General features: G+C 38.5%; 1 protein-coding gene across 2 annotated transcripts in view; it reads right to left on the bottom strand.

Moving 5' to 3' along the window:
- The window catches only part of ANKFN1 (ankyrin repeat and fibronectin type III domain containing 1), a 107073-nt gene extending 90529 nt beyond the window's left edge, over window positions 1-16544 (bottom strand). The window contains exon 1 of one of the 2 annotated variants that reach the window (XM_074554860.1): window positions 16276-16544. The gene's annotated coding sequence lies outside the window, so the exon portion shown is untranslated. The remainder of the gene's footprint in view (window positions 1-16275) is intronic. The other variant, XM_026795532.2, reaches the window with a different exon arrangement.
- Between the last annotated feature and the right edge of the window lie 245 nt (window positions 16545-16789).

Genomic DNA, 16789 nt, shown 5'->3' with positions numbered 1-16789 from the left:
CTTTCAACCCCCGTGTCTCTCCCTTTTATATACACACATTGTGCTTGTGCCTCATACTTCAGTTCTTTAAACATAGGTGTAAAGAGTAGGAGCAAGGCACACACTTTATAACACCGCACTTTTTTTATCGATAAACCCAATTTAAAGGCCAGTGAATATAATGGAAGATGACCTAGACTGGCAGAAGACACAACATCATCTTCATGAAATAATTGAGATGGAATCTCTTCCACATGGAAAGAACAAGATACCAGAATTCTCAAAAAACAAAAAAATTATTCAATAGCTCTACAAATAATGAAGGATTTTTTAGAACTTAGAGGAAACAGATTTTTCAAGTTCTCATGATGCCCTTTCGCTGCCATTCAAAAAGCCATCTGACATTTTCTCTCACTGCTCACAGTTCCTGTGCCAGCAGCACTAGGACAATGCTCAGAGCAATGACAGGCATTTAATTTTCAGGCTTTGATGTTGCAAAACAATGCAGTAAAGAGAAATTAAAACTTAACAAATTGATTGACAATTTTCTTTTAGACTCTTCCCTTTCATTTCTACAATACCAATTTACCTCCTGCTGGCTTGCAAAAGAAACACAGGGTAATTAATTTGCCTTAGTGGACAGTGAAGGAATACAGAATGCAAATATGAGAGCCATAACCTTGGTGTATTTTGGCTGACACTTAGGCTGTATTTATTATCTGACAACAATTTGCATGCAAGTGTAATTTCTAAAGCAAATTAATTTTCTTAAGAGCAGACAAAGAAGATGGTAAAAAGTAAAAGCAAAGCACATCTGAACATACTGGCCACATTCTTTTAGTGAACAGAGAATTTAGTGAGGTTATGAGATGTTTATAGGACATGCAGTGTAAATAAACCATGTATAGGAGTGGCTACACAAAGAGATTTATTTCCATCAGCAATTAAATCGTCTACCATACTTAAAAAGGTCAACTTTCTTTTTCTATGGAGATTCAGGAAACAATTTTCTTCTGTATTTCAGAAGAAAAATGATCCTTAAATAACAGTGCAAGTGAAGCACAATCTGCAGCTCGCACTGAGGTACTCAGTGTTTGCAGAGCAGGGCTGTTTGGTGTTCAGCCTGTTCATCCTGAGCTCTGCCCTGTGCAAGCCTGAGCCTGGATTAACCTGAAACTGCCAAAGGATGCAGCTGCTGATGCTCCAGTTGGCCTCTCATGGTACCTGGATAAATGTTTGAATGTGTCAAAATATTGGAAGGTAAAAGTTTGAAGCGAGAGCTTTCAAAATATTGGAGGCTTTTCACCTAGAAATGAAAATCTGGAGCTGTAGTATCCCACATTTCTTCACAGTAAACGCCAGCATGAAGAATTGTTTCCAAATAGAAATTCTTCAGTTACTGTAATGGCGATAATATTAAAGCATGTTGTGACCCAAGTACAACAGCTGAACCCTCCCATACTGGAATTGTGAGCTGATGTCCATGTGTACAGCATGGACAGTGTTTCCTGTAGCTGTGGGACAGTTCGTTTCTCTCCCTGTATCCTTTGCTACTCTCACAGTGAAGCACAAAGGAAGAAATCTCACTGCTCCTCCTCTCACTACAGCTTGATGCAATATTGAATGTTTGATTCAGAATTATTGAATTAGCTTTCTTTTTTTTTTTTTAACAAAATAACTTACTGTAAGATTAAAAGGTTGTACCAGGGAAAAGAGTCCGCAGAGTTTATGACTTAAGCTTAAAAGCTGGTACAAGTTAATTATTCATCTTGAAGCTAAAATATCTTGAAAAAAGGTTTCCTTTGACAGTCATCCTTTTATCTAAACACTTGGCTGCAGAAACCTAAGAAATTTACAGTCCTTCCCACACACTACACTTTTGTCTGGAAGCAACTAGAAATGAAACTTTGTTCCTATCATATGCACAGAGGAAATAAAGACATGATAAACTCACTGTTTGTGCCAAATTCATTTTGCCTGATGTACTATTTTGGTGTTAAAATACAATTGGAATGATGGTCTTTGCACACAAAATTAGAAACCTGATATTACACTCACTAACTAATATGGCAAACCTGCCCATTCAACGTTCTGAAAATTTTGGTGGTGCTCCTTGTCACATGCAGGGTACAGGGGGTCCAATTTCAGTGGCTGTGCTGAAGAAACAAGTGAGCAGAGAGGTGGGGCAGCAGTGTGGGATACTGGATAACACACTGGGCTTGGGAGCCAGGAGGGTCCATCTCTATTCCTGTTACATGACTGTGACCAAGTTGCTTCCTGTTTCTCTGACCCCTTCCACCCTCATCCATCATCTGCCTGCACAGCAAGCCTGCCCTCTCACAGGCAACACCCAGTGAGATAGGGTCTGTAGGTGATCCTGTTACCCAATAATATCTGTACAAGGCTTCTTGCCTGTGTTTATTAAGACATGTTGCCTCCATGATATTCTATGGTTGGTTCAAGAAATGGCAACACATTACTGTCAGACTCACAGAAAATATTACAATAATCCTAACTGCCAGTGGCAAAATAGTCTTACAAATACGTGAACCATTAATGATGCTAAAGACTTGTTGTTTCCTTTATAGTCTGTAAATCTACCACATATCAGATACCAATCCATTTCTGAGCACCAATTAATGTATTTTATCTTATTGAAGTGGGTGAAAAAGTTGGTCTTTGGTCACTACCATATCTGCTTACTATTGTTTACCCATATTTTAAACCCACAATTTCATCTGTTGTTCTTCTATTTCACATAGAGGTCGATTTTTATGGAAAAGGCCATTAGGAATTACTGGTATTTCATAGATTCATTGTCTCAAACATTTCTAACTTTTATCAACAATGCAAAGAGGGAACAGAAGTTATGTTCAAAGCTAATAAAGACTGCTCTTAGAATTGTAACACAGCTTCCTAAGAATGTGAAGGGTAAGAGAAATAGCAAAAGATAACTGGAGCTCTGTCACCCTTGTCTGAAGACCAGAATGACAGTGTTTATTACACACATATTTAGCTATCAGCTGCCACACAGTCTCCTGAGCCACATGTCAGCTCTGATCACAACTCCCTGGTTCCAGTTCATGTCATCAGCAGAGTCAAACGCAACGTGCTAAACCCTAAAATGTGTTCAGCATTCTGGCCCTAACCCTGGAAACCATTAAGCACATGATTTTCTTTAACACCTCAGAAGTCTCAGTATTCCACTGAAAATGAGACCACTTAAACACTTGAAAGTTAAGTGGAAGCTCAGGTAGGCTGCTGGATTGGGACCAACACTCCTGTAGATCCAACCACTAATTCACATCCTTGTTTTTGGTTCCATTTCAATCACCAAGCCTTGTGCAGTGCTTGGGACAAGAACTTACAGGGAACTGCAGAAGCAGTTTATTATCTGATAATAAACATGTGAACAAAAGGGTACAAACCTAAACCTAAACTAATGAAAAATCTATTCTGAGTAATATGATGAGTAGTTTCTATACTTTAGGCACCCTAAAATACACAAAGGTACTGCAGTAAATAGTCATCAAACCTCCATCTTTAAGATGGAGTATGCCTACCAAAATTACTGCTAAGCAACAGTGAAAGGAAGGAGATTTTCTAAACAGAAAATATCTGTGCACTGCCATGTCAGGGACCAGGGGTCATGGGCAGAGCTCTGTGTGCAGATTTCACTCCAAGTTTCACATCCTCACAGCACTGAAATCACAGTGTGTGTGTGAGTCAATCTGTTCATGGGCAGCATCTTTTCTCCAGAGCTTTAAAAGTTCAGAAATCCTGAAAAAAATAGTTCAAACACTCTTTATTCTACTCCAATAGGTTTCCTAAGTAAAAATAATCCAGACTCATTAAGTATGATTTGTCAATGTTTTGTGTGTTGCCCATAAGGTCTTATGGTTTTTGCTTGATAAATATATCCTAGCTCTCATTAATGTCGTACCTGAAATTAAAAATAAAAATGACAAAATATAGTTTTCACTAAAAGTTACCACTTATAACTCCATTCAAACAAATTTCATGACTGGAAAACTTAAAACAAATTCTCTTTTTAAAACATAGTCTCTTTAGAATGTAAGGCTATTTTACATGTTTGGATTTAAGAAGTAGAAAATAAAGCTCAGCAGAGCCATTTAATGGGAACAATCTTAAGGCTTGTCCACACAGGAAGTTAAGCTAAATTAGCTGAAAGGTGTGAATTTAAAGTGCATTAAGGTAAAGTGAACTACAGTCACTTTATTCTGAATGAGAACATTCACACCAAGCTTTAATGCACTTTAACTAATATACTTTAAAATCATATCTTTAGTTAATTTGTCTTAACTTCCTGTGCAAACAACTCTTCTCTAGCACTTACTGAGAGCCACAATATAGATTGATGTGGTTATATTTATAAATATGCCTATTAACCTTAAGACTCTGAGTCAAAAAAAATTGGGATGTTAAATAAAAATAAGAAATATGTCCTTGCATGAACTTCCTACTGCTTTGAGAGTGCAAACAGTCCTAATGTTCCTAGTGTAAACATGTCATTAATTTAGCCCTAATTTATATAAAAGTATATTAGCTATTCAGAGCCAGATTAAAAAAAAAAACACAAACAGTTGTATATTGTGACTGTAGTAGGAATTTATTTCTGAAACAAATGAAATGTAAATAAATAGAGAAAAAAGTTATGTTTCATTTAAATACAGCACGTGTATTGAGATTCGCCAAGACACGCTAAATATAAAGGACTTTTACCAGAATTAACTTGTAAAAAAGGCTCTGAAATGCTTTCTTTTCTGAGGGGTGTCTGAAAGTCTTCGTTATAAAGGATACCTCAAATTATCTAGAGAATGCAAACAAGATTTTGCCTCAGATAACCTGTGAAATCAGTACTTTGTTTTTCCTAGCAGTGCTCGAGTTCAAAGGACCTTTTCAGAAGCAGTTCTTGTAGAAAGAGAGCAGGGATGTGCTGAACACCCAACATTGGCTTGCAGGGTGACTCAGGGGACAATGGCCTGGCACTGCCACCACCGTGGGGATTGTTGGGCTCTACAGACCAACACACTGAGCTCAGCTACCAGGAGTAAAAACAGGGAAAAAAATATGCCCTTTGCCAGAGCAGGAAAAGAATCTGGTTTGGAATTCTGCCATTGTGTCCCCCAGTACACAGCCAGCCCTGGGTGCAACCCCACACAGCCTCAGGCTTGCACAGGGCTCTGATTTCCCCTGGATCAACTCTAAGTTCTTCCTCTCTCTTTCAAAGTTGGTGAATAGCACAGTTCAAAAATAGAATACAATAGTGAAATAGTGAAGACACCTTTCTTTTTTTGTTGTTTTTTTTTTTTTAATGATGACAGAGAGAATGGGATAGTGGGGCCAGGAAAAATGGAAAACATCCTCTTTTAAAAGAAGACTGCTAAAATAACAGAACCAGGGGGTTTTAAAGCGTAAACTTTTTATGAAAGAAATCTGCTGCTCAGCATACAGCACCTTTTCTAGTTTATCAATTCACAAGTTCTACACGATTCAAGAAGTTGTTCTCCCTGACAAGGCTACAACACAATAGGAATGATAATAATATATCAATATCAATCAGGTGATAAATAAATAAGTATTTCCATCAGCCTTCATAAATCTATTTTGAGGTGTTCTGTATTCCCAGAAAAGTTCTTTTAGTTAATAGAATCCATCAGTTAAAAGCTTCCTTAACTGCAGTGATAATTTTCTCTGACAATTTTGCACAGTAACGCAAACTCAGAGCCCTGCATTAGCACAGGTGGCAAAGGTGCAGCCACCCACAGCTCAACATGAAGGAAGGGACAGTCCTTGTTTAAATGTCCTGGTACTCTGAACATTTGACAGCTTTTTCAGAGCGCAGACTGTTGCTTTGGCAGCACATGGCCTTGAATCGCAGCTGGAGTCACAAACCGCCTTTAGTCCCTCATGTTTTCTGATTTCCCCTCCTGGGCAGCCCATGGCCTATTTCTGGGCACTCAGGCTAATGCAGCCTTTGGGCAGGCTTCCCATAGCTCAATATTCTGTGTTTTGTGTTGCCATAGCTTTTAAATCATGCTTCATTTTTGTGATGAAAGCCAGCCACAAACCTAAACTCCCCTGTATAAACTAGAAAGGCTCACCATTAGGTTAAGAGTCCCAGGCAGAGGCAAAAAGCGTGTGTGTGTGGCAAAACTGAGCTGCTTGTTCCATAGAGCCTGTTTGTGCAGTATCTTACTCCTGTCACACCTCACTTGGTGCTTTCCCTTCACTGCCAACAGGTTCTCTTTGGAGCCCTTAATTCTGGTATATGTCATGGAATAAATCCAGGAGAAGCAGCGGTTGCTGCGTTTGCCAGCACTACAGCAAATGCAGGATTCCTTCAGGATCCTCCTGGTGTTTTCCCTGAGCAGTGGCACCCACAAGCTAAGCAAACCACACAGCTCAAGGCAGTCAAGTGAAAATGTTTGGTTGTTTTCTGTTCATGCAGAAACTTTAATAAGAGTCCTAAACTTTTGGGGTCCCATATTCTTTCTTCTAAGTTCCCCCGAATTAAACTATTATTATGGAGACATACCTTAATCTATAAAAAGATGTGCATCGATCTTCATAATCCCAGATATCACATCAGAGAAATACAAAAAAACCCTATTCAAACAGCAAAAACACTAAGAGCAAATGCACCTGAGACAGGCAGATATGTCTAATTTGCACCATCAAGCACTTTACAAACTAAAACTTTAACTTCAGTGATTATGCCTGAGGCATTTAAATGGTTCTAAATTATAAGTCTAGCAGAAGTATTTTTCTAATAATAAGCCATTAATTCTGGCAGTTTCAGACTGTCTGAATCTAGGTGTATAAACTGTAGCTGCATCAATCAGTGCTGTGTGTCTGGCTATTTCAGGCATTCCTTGTTAGTATGAAGAAAGAACAGTTTGTCCCCCTAAGCACAACAGCAGCTGAGATTCCTGTTGATTGATACCTAAATGTGCCGTAGTGAAAATATATTCGGATAGAGCCGGAGAGGGAGGCACAGCAAAGACGTAATGGGGGCGGAGGAAGGAGGGATGAAATTGGCCACAACAGGAAATTCCTGCTCATGAGTCTCCCAACTAGCTGACAAGATGGATTTCATTCCTGCAGGTAGCAGTGCCTTTATATTTAATCTTCTGCAACATCTGTAACCATGCAAATTCTTCACTGCTCTGTATGCAAACTCAATTACTGAAAAGATGTTCTTGCTGTTCAGGACATTTCTCCACTGTACATTCATCTGGTTTCATATACAGAATCCACTGATGTCAACAAAATTGGTGTTTAGAGAAAGCCTAAAGATAAAGGGAATTTACTCTGCCAGTTGAAGAAACCTTTGCTGGGAAGATGGTCATTTCTGAAAACCTAAAGTGGTTTATTTAGAAGCTTGTATTGCTTATTTCCAGAGACCCAATGATTTTGCAACTGAAAACTGGAAGAAGTTCACAGAAGTCACCATAATTAAGCTGAAGAACCTTACTTTAAAAGCTTTACAATTCTAAACAGGAAAGGAGTATTTTCTGCTATAGGTGTCAGTCCTACTGTTCTACATTGTGACAAGTGAACCCCAACCCATTTTCCAGTTTGGTGAAAATTTCAAGGTTTGGGTTCTCAGCTAGTTTTTGGCTTTTTAGTTTTTAGTTTCTCTCTGATCTTTGACAGCCTGACAACAACTTAGAAGTTTCAGAGCAACAGATTTCTACCATTTGCAAACTGTGAAAATCTACACTTTAAAACATTGACAAAATTTGGCTCAGATCCTGATTCCATGGAACAATTAGGCAAGCATCACTAGAGCAGTCAGTAAGAAAAGACTGGAATCTCCTATTGCTTTAGTCTCTTTTCTAGCATTCTTTCAATCAGTATGGGAAAATACTTTTTCTCCCAAGCAGTAAAATATTAAATTATGCACTTATGTAAAAATAGATGCAGTCTTGTTAGTGACATAAAAGTTTAAAGTGCAATAAATACTTACTTGAGAGGCAGAAAAATCCTGTAATCAAAATGCTGATGTAATCAATCCTGTAATCAAAATGCTGATGACAGCTCTGTTGGGAGATGTAATGAGGAAGGGACAGTGAGCCCACCTGTGAACCGTTTCCCTTCTCCAGTTAAAGTCATGTCCCTATGGAATTCCTTTGGAAAGCAATTTAGAAGATCAGACTGCAACAGTTAAAATGAAGACATGCTCAGGTGCCTGGCTTATGTGAGCCATTTCTAATCTTTTTGAATCAAGGCAGAAATGATGGTCCTACTCCTACACCATCAGCATTTTCTGAGGCTGCAGTTCACTAAAACAGAATTATATGCAAAAATCTCCACCTATCTCATAAAAGGGGCTGCATTTAATTTTCATAGTTAGCAAATAATTTATTTTTGCCACTTTTTCCTAACATGTCTGGCCAAGTATAAGCCCTCCCCACAAACCATTCACTATGAGAATGAGAGTAATTTTAGGGGTTTTTTTTAAATAAAACAATTTAGTAATACATGGACACATGGCTTGCATTTTTGTTCTGTTTGTTACTATACTGGTGTTGCATTTCAGTTTGGGGAAAATAAAGGTAACTGCAGTTGAAAAGACTATTGTTGGCAAGCTCAAGGACACAAACCAGTTATTCTGTCCTTAGTACAGCAGCCAGCATGGCACATTTCTACTGCAATCGGAAGTTGGTCAGCTCTAAAGCATCTAATTAAAGCAATTATTCTAGGCTTTAATGGTTTCTTTTTATTGCTACGTATCAAGAGACCCTGCTGAAACTGGGTCTATACCCTCTACAAACAGCTGGCAAGAGAGAATACTTTGCCTTTCAAGCATTCAGTATAAATAAGACACAGAGGAATCAGCCAGGGGAAGAGATGAGTTATCTGTGGGTTTGGTTATCTGTGGGTTTGGTTATCTATATGGAGACATGATTACCAGCTGATCCTGCTTAGTTCCATTCCCTTGTCTCACCACTTGGGTGTCTTGGGTTTTACATGTAATTTTGATCTTTAAGAGCAACAACAACAACAAATGTAAAATTAATATGAGCTACTAATTAATCTCTGTTACTGGGCACCAAAAATTTCAGGATTCTGATCCTAAAGACCATGGAGTTTTTAGCATGACAGAAAAATTATTATCAGTTTCATAAATGTGGTCTGTAATTAAGTACAATAATTCTCTAAAACATCCCTTGCAAGTTCAACTCAAAGCTCATTGAAATCAGCTAAAAACTTCTATAAAATTCAGAGGCTTTTGCATTATGTTCTCTTTCTGTCCTAACAAAAGCCTTTTATAAAATTAATTTGAAATTCCAAGATAAATCTAAATACCCTCTTTAAGAAATGTAGGGGTTTAGCTAACTTGCAATAAACAATCCAGCCACTTTTTGGGAAGTCTGTCAGTGTTGAAACCTGGGCCTGTAAGGCAAACTTTGTGAGCAGGATAAAAGTGCCAATAAAGCTGGCTGGGCACTTTGAAAGAACGCTGGTACATTACAGATTTTATTGCTCACATGCACAAACCTATCAGTGTCCTGAAGGCAGTCGTCTTTCTAGCTCATTGATTTAAGGCAAGAAAGCAAATCAACACACTTATATGTATAAAGAGCTGAATTTGGTGAGGTAAGACCCATGAGAAGGTGTTTGCAAGAGTAAGGTCTGAGACATACGGTTTACAGAGAGTTTGCTCAGTTTAGCTTACAATAAAACACACTTTATGTCAACAGCTGAAATATGAAGTCTGAAGCATCACCTTTTTCAACATTAATATTAAGCTCAGGAAAACTTTTCAAAGGAAAAAAAGTCCCCTGAAACAATGGCCACAGTTATTCTCAACGTGCAGTTTGTCCAGCACTAAAGCTGAGCATTACTACCACCTTTCTGCTCCCTACATATTCCTGCAGGGCAGTTAGTTTTTAAATAATTAAAAAATTCACTATTAATCAACCTAATGAAAAACATGTCAGAAACTGAACAGAGGTTCATAACAACACAGCAAAGACAGAGAACTAATTAATATCTATAAATAACGTTCAGCTGCAAGTTATGAAGTTTGTACAAAATCACATACATTTATCTCTTAGTTGGCCACCTCACCTGGAAAGGCATCCTGTATGCTGACTGGACAGCCAGGGAGGTTGGGGGTAGCAGGCTAAAATATTTTACTTTTCCCATTACCATCCTCCTATAGCATCTCTCCTGTCTCTACCCCAATGTTTTCCTTGTCTCTTGAATGACGAATCTAAATCTGATCTAACTGGCACTGTAATCAGGCTGTGAGGACTGACCATGCTCAGTGTAAATAACACCACTTTCACAGCTTAAATGTGGCATCCTGGGGGTTTAAAGAAAGAGCCCTATGAACACGACAGCAAATATCAAGTGAGGAAAGCTTTTACCATTCTGTTCCATTCCCTTAAATAGAAAATAGCAAGGAGTTAGTGTTGTTTGATAGGGACAATAATGAGATGGGATGGGAGCTGTCCAGAGCAATAGTTCTCCCTAAACTGCAGAAAAGCAGTGACAAAATAAAAGAAATTTCTTTCAACTCCTCGCACCATTCTTTCCTTTCATCCTGTTTTTCACTTCCATTGCTCAGAATCTGGTGTGCTCTCTGAAACTTCACCTTTCCCTCAACTTACGGAATTTTAAAATGCCTGTAGCATGTCATGATGTAAAACAACATGCCTCACTATAAGACTTTGTCTTGCAATTCTCAGCTTCTTATCATGTGAATGAAATCGAGTTATTGTTCATGTACTGCTGCAAGAAACCATTCTTTAGCTAATATGACCTGTAGTAGTTCAATTAAATTTGGTAGTGCTGAAACTTGTTACAGCTGAGGCTCAGTCCTTACCCCTGCGAGCACTCAGACAGCCACTTGCTGTCCTAAATGCTCAAAATAGATACAGATAATCACACAAAGTGTAATTTATATAAGAACATACCATTATTATGGCATTCACTTTCAATCCCAAATTGGCCACCATGGTCAAGTTTAGGCAGCATCAGTCTAAGCCAATACAAATTTATGCCAGAAAACTGAAGAACATTTTAAATAAACTACACTGAGACATTCAACTGCCCAGTGATGCCACAGGGTTTCTTTATACACAGTACAGCAATGAAAAGCAATCAGGAGGTAATAGACAATGGAGGCCACTTCTAAAATTATCAACATTAACTAGCCAGATGTGGCATATTTCATACCATGTCAGCCCATTCAGTTTCCAAAAGCTCCTAAAAATCATCATCTGCTTGAAATTCCAACTCAAAGTAAAGTGCTATGTTGATTATTTTTAAATAGTGACTTTCTGGCTTTGTATGAAATAAAAATTGAATGATTATTTTCACTTTTGAGCCAAAAAGTATTGTCAATTGTCACACTGGACAGAATCCAATAAACATGGCCAGTTCTTTTCCATATTCTTTTGCAATGATCATAGATCAAATTTTCCATATACAAAATGCCTAGTGATATATATATATATTTATAGATATATATAGATATATTTAAGAGGTATAAATGGCTAAATGGGAATTCTAACTCAGCATTGACTTCTGAACCAATTTGATGAACTTCAGTTATAACAATTTTTGAAACATGGTCATAATTTTAAATATTCTTACATAAACTTCCCCAACAACTCTAATCATGCATTCAGTGAAATATTTCAAAATTCTCCTTCAGTTTTTAAATGTGTGCTGGTTGCACATTTCACCTTCCACAACGTGTTACTTTAGTCATTAAAATATTGGACCTGAAATTTCTATCTGTTTCAAGTGACAATCTGACTGATCTAAAACTTAGTTTAGCTACAAAAACCATTGTGTTTCAGTCTGAGCATCTACTCTCCTTTTCTAAAAGAATTTGTTCCTCCCCTGGTGATGCACGATGGCTGTTGTATAATCTTGTACTGGCCAAAAGAGAGGCTGTAGAATCCAGCCTATACAAGCAGAGATTTATGAAGTGGCAAATATTTGCTTGAGACAATTGCTGACCTCAAAGGAACATCTTCAGGAGCCCAGGCCTGCTGAGCGTTGCCATATGAGTCACACAAAGATTAGCTTGGAACAAAAGCTGCAGCAACTTTGCATTTAGAAGAAACTTGGAGTCAGGTACATCTTCTCAGCTTGACTCCATGTGAAATTTAAATCCGTAAATCATTAATTTCAATATAGTCAGGATACAAAAGGAAAAGGAGACATTAGCCTTAAAAGACAGAAAGGAGTGCTTTAGGATCCCTCTGCAGATTTCCATCTTCCCTAGCTCAGCCTCTGCTGTAAGGCAGGACACAAACACTGACCTTGGAGCTGTTCTGTGTGCACTCTTGACATGCTTCTGGAAAAAGCAAGTTTAGACAACAGCTTCAAGCTCATCTTGAACTCTTCTAAAATGCACTCCAAAATCTCAAGGTTTATTAGCACAGAACAAACCCAATCTGAATCACACATGAGATGATCCTTAACACAGGCTTGAATTTGACACAAGAGGAGGCTGCAAAATCAGTGATGGGCTTTCTTCTGGTAAAAAAACAAACAAACAAACAAAAATTAAAAAAAAACAAAACAAAACAAAAAAAAAAAAAAAAAAAAAAAAGAGAAAACTGACAGGACATAGGAAGAGAAGAAAACAGCTCCTCAAATCCCATGGCTAAAGAATGAAATGTAACAGGACATAAGGTTCTCCAAAGAGCTGTCCATTTGTTATCCTCTTGATAACATTTAAGAGGAGATATCAAACATTAATCTAAATCTTCTCATATGCATAATGTTTATGAATCTGAAAAGACTTTAAGATGAGTTTTGTTTATCCAAACTCCTTGCTTGAACACTTTCAGATGTCCCACCTACTCTTGCACTTTAGAAAATGTATGTGTGCTACTCATTGACATTATATTTTCAGCACATCACATTGTTAGTTTTACACCTTAATTGCTGGGGAATATGTATGTTTCAGTGAAATAAATCTTTGGGCTCTAAAATTTTCTACTTGTTTATTCAGTACAGTTTATACAATGTCCAATAAGCCTATATATCAAATTAACGTAACGGGATTATAGCAAATTTTGTCATTAATGAGTTAACAATGGCAACACTAGGAATGAAGAAGTGAAAACACTGGATTTATTATACCTGAGAAACAAGTGTTCTCATGGTCTTTGAGGAGTTTGCCCTCTCATCAGCCTGGAACAAGCTAAGCCCATTGTTGCAGTGTTTTTCCAGCTGCTGTTACCTCTGTCAGTAAGAGCACACTGCTCTTACCTAATGCTACAGCAAGAACTGGGCATGGCTCAGCAATACAACATTACCAAATGGGAGGTGGGGAACGGGGCAGTGAAAGATTTGGGGTGACTTGTCCTTTTTGAAACTTTCCATCTGTTTGAGTAAGTAGCTGGGCCATTAGTCCCATGGACTAACTGGCATTTGATCCACATGCATCTCTCTAGCCACAATACAAAGTCTGCAAATTAGACAATACCCAGAGTCAGGACTTACATGACCCAAGTGTTCAGAGTGTAGCTACAGCCACAGACTGTACATGGTCACTGGTCCTGGCCTCTGAAATCCTTTGAGGCTCTCTGAGAAAGCCAGATCAGTTCCAGGATTGGAAACACCTGCACAGGAACCATTCACAATCCCCAGGTTTTCTGGCTCTTCCCACAAAAGATACTGAAAAGCTTTTACAGAAGAGGATGCCCCCTGTCTCTTGATGCAGTAGTGATGTATTTCAGTGAGGATCAGACAAGTGATAACAGGTTGCAATGGGCAGCACCACCCCAGACCACCACACCAGTCCTTTTTCCAGGACTACAACATAAAAAGCCATAAACCACACACAACCTAATATATTATCTGCTTTGTATCCAGAGGTATCTTGGAGGAGTTAACCTGCTGATCTTTTAATGAGTAAATCAGATTGAACAAAGAATTATGTTATAAACCTTGGCTTTTACTTGGTGTTGAAAAATCATATAGTATATAAAAATGGTGAGATCCTGATATTTGATCTGTGTGAGATTATTCCTCTTGCTAAAACCATGAAACTTTGCCAACTCCTTGGTTGCCAGCCACATAAATCAGTTTCTCATACCTCTTCCTATAGGTCACTCACCATACCCCCATACACGTCTTTAAGATTAACATCCACTTTTTCTCCTGTTTCAGCTTAGTCCTATATGTAAAGCATCAGCTGAAATAGGTGTTGTTATTAATCTGTTCTGCTTTATCTTTGCTTCACTTTCTAAGACATATAGCACTTCTGTAGAACATTAGAATTCTTATTATTTACTTAGTTTCTGGATAAAGTGATCCCTTGGTGTTACTTCCTTGTCTTCACATTTCTGGGTAGGCTTCATTTATCCAGTGCACTTCAAATGCTGGGATAAAAGCCACAGTATAACAATTGCTAATAACAGGGCAAACTTAGTAAATGTAAAGTTACTAAATGCGTTCTCAGTGGCTTATTCGTACAAAATCTCTAACCATAGACCTGGCAAAAGGACTGATGTTTTTGTTTATCTGAATGAAAATTGAAAATAAATTCTAAATGAAAACACTGAACAAGGAAAAACTGCAGAACTAGATATCAAATGGGGATGGGGAAAGTAATTAAGAAGATCAATATGCAACGACTTAAATTTTTTGCTGAAAAAACCCCCACATCCTAAACCCAGGATTTTCTTCACATATTGCAAAACATACAAGGCAAATTGTTATTAGAAACTCAAACACTTCACACCAAACATGCAGTATTTTAATCCTGTACCGTAGCTGGTATCACTGATTCAAGCAGTAATACTGTTTGAAGTAGGGTATAAAAGGATAGAAATATAACCCTAGACAGAAAAAGGAAACAATTAATTTCAGTGACTCATTATTGCCTTCCTCTTTATTCAGACACATAGCCTAATATTATTCATAAAGGTGCAAACATGGCAATTTTTCTTCATTTAAATTGGAGCTGAGAGACAAATCATGAGTTCCCAGGCACAGGGGAGTGTTGTGCCTGTTGTCACCTGTGATCCCCAGGCAGAGCTCAGAGGGGCTGGCTGCTGGACCAGCGCAGAGCAGGGCATCAGTGGGTTTGTGCTGGGTGAGGAATAGGAAGAGCAATGACAGCTCCTGGCTGACAGGACTGTGGGGAGCTGGTGCGTGACACTCCTGCAGCTGCTCTGCGCATACGGGGACAGCCACTGCTTCTGCCTGCAGTAATCCAATCACATCTGAAACACAAGAACTAAGTTGCTGTAGTGGGAACGCATTCACTGCGACACTGAGACTCTGCGAGGGTGGGATCAAAGGGAGCCTGCATCCAGATGATCAGCGTGCTGCACAATTTGTCGAAATATGAACTTGGATGCTTGAATTTTAATTCAAATGTGATGAAAAATTGTGACCAGAGGAACTTTCTACATCCAAGTAGGAAAACAGAGACAAATTCATCCCTTATGCAAGTCCCCCACAAAATAAACTGGTTTAACATTGGAATAATTCAGATGTCTCTTTTTAGGTAAAATGAGTACAAACTTAGGGAGTTTATGCATTAGGCTTCTCCTACAGAGATTGGCTAGAGTGCTGGTAATGCATAACACTTTAGGGACAGCAGTTAACTTTAATACATACAAAGCTTAAATTTCATTATTTTATAGTATGCTGGATTTCACTGAATCACAGCTACTACCTTGTCCATGCTGTAGCTATTTTGAGGGAAATAAACATCTCTATTTCTGTTACTTATACACTTATACAGCATACACAAATTCTTTTACCAGGCACATATATGTAAAAGCACTACATGCACACATCTCTTCTTCTGTACTGGGAAGAAAAGCAACTAGATCTATCTACAGGAAAATTAATTCAGCTAAATTCACAATAAAAAATCAATACTTTATCTCAGGTTCTGCACACTTTATCATCAACTTCAAAATCAAATACAATTTTGACAAGCAATAGAATCCAGTACTTTACACTCCTTTCAAGATCCTCATGGCATATAATCTCTTTTTAATGGATGAGGAAGGAAAACCGAGCGGTGAGATGAGATGTTCAGGACTGTAAAGGAAGTCAGCAGCATGCTAAGGATAGAGCCCAGTTGTACTAATGTTTCCAACCCCTGAAATGTTAAATGCAGACATGCAATCCCACCAGAAAAACAGGCAAGCACCACACTAGTGCCCCTGCTTCAAGCATACATGCCTACTGGGAAGTGCTGGACACTTCTGGTTTTCAGCCAGTAAACTTTCCCCCTCCTCAGCATGAACTCTGATTGTCTGCCAGTTCACTTACCCATGATTATCATTTTTTCTGTCTGATGAGTGTGGAACAATTGCCCCTCGAGCACGGGTTAGCCGGAGCCGGAAGAGCTGCTTGCCTCCAGCCCAGCTGTCGGAGTCTCCATGCAAGATGCTGTGCAAAATGTTGAGTTAAAAGAAAACACGAGTAGGGGGAAAAGAGAGCTCTCTGAGAACCTCCACATGGTTCCTGTTGCTAAGGGAACCACTCCCTTTGTCTGCATAGGTTAGGAATGGCTGCTTCATTTGGAGTCTGTCTCTTAAGTACTGAAAACAGCACAACAATTTCAGAGAGGAAACAAAAAGTCCAGAATGTCTTGCAACCTGAGAAATGGAACCACCTAGGAATTCTAACATTAAAAGCATCTATTAATAGTTGATCTGGGTGACTCCAAGGAGACTGTAGAACTCCTCTGTGCCATCTGATGGGACAATACCCTGCTGCACACAGTTTAATTTAGTTATTGTAATCAGCTTTTGTGGATGAGGATAGCTGATTATAGAGAGAT

The sequence above is a fragment of the Zonotrichia albicollis genome, chromosome 19 (assembly GCF_047830755.1).
Source record: "Zonotrichia albicollis isolate bZonAlb1 chromosome 19, bZonAlb1.hap1, whole genome shotgun sequence".
Taxonomy (NCBI): Eukaryota; Metazoa; Chordata; class Aves; order Passeriformes; family Passerellidae; genus Zonotrichia; species Zonotrichia albicollis.
The sequence above is the reverse complement of the archived record's forward strand: the minus strand, read 5'-3'. Positions and strand labels throughout refer to the sequence as shown.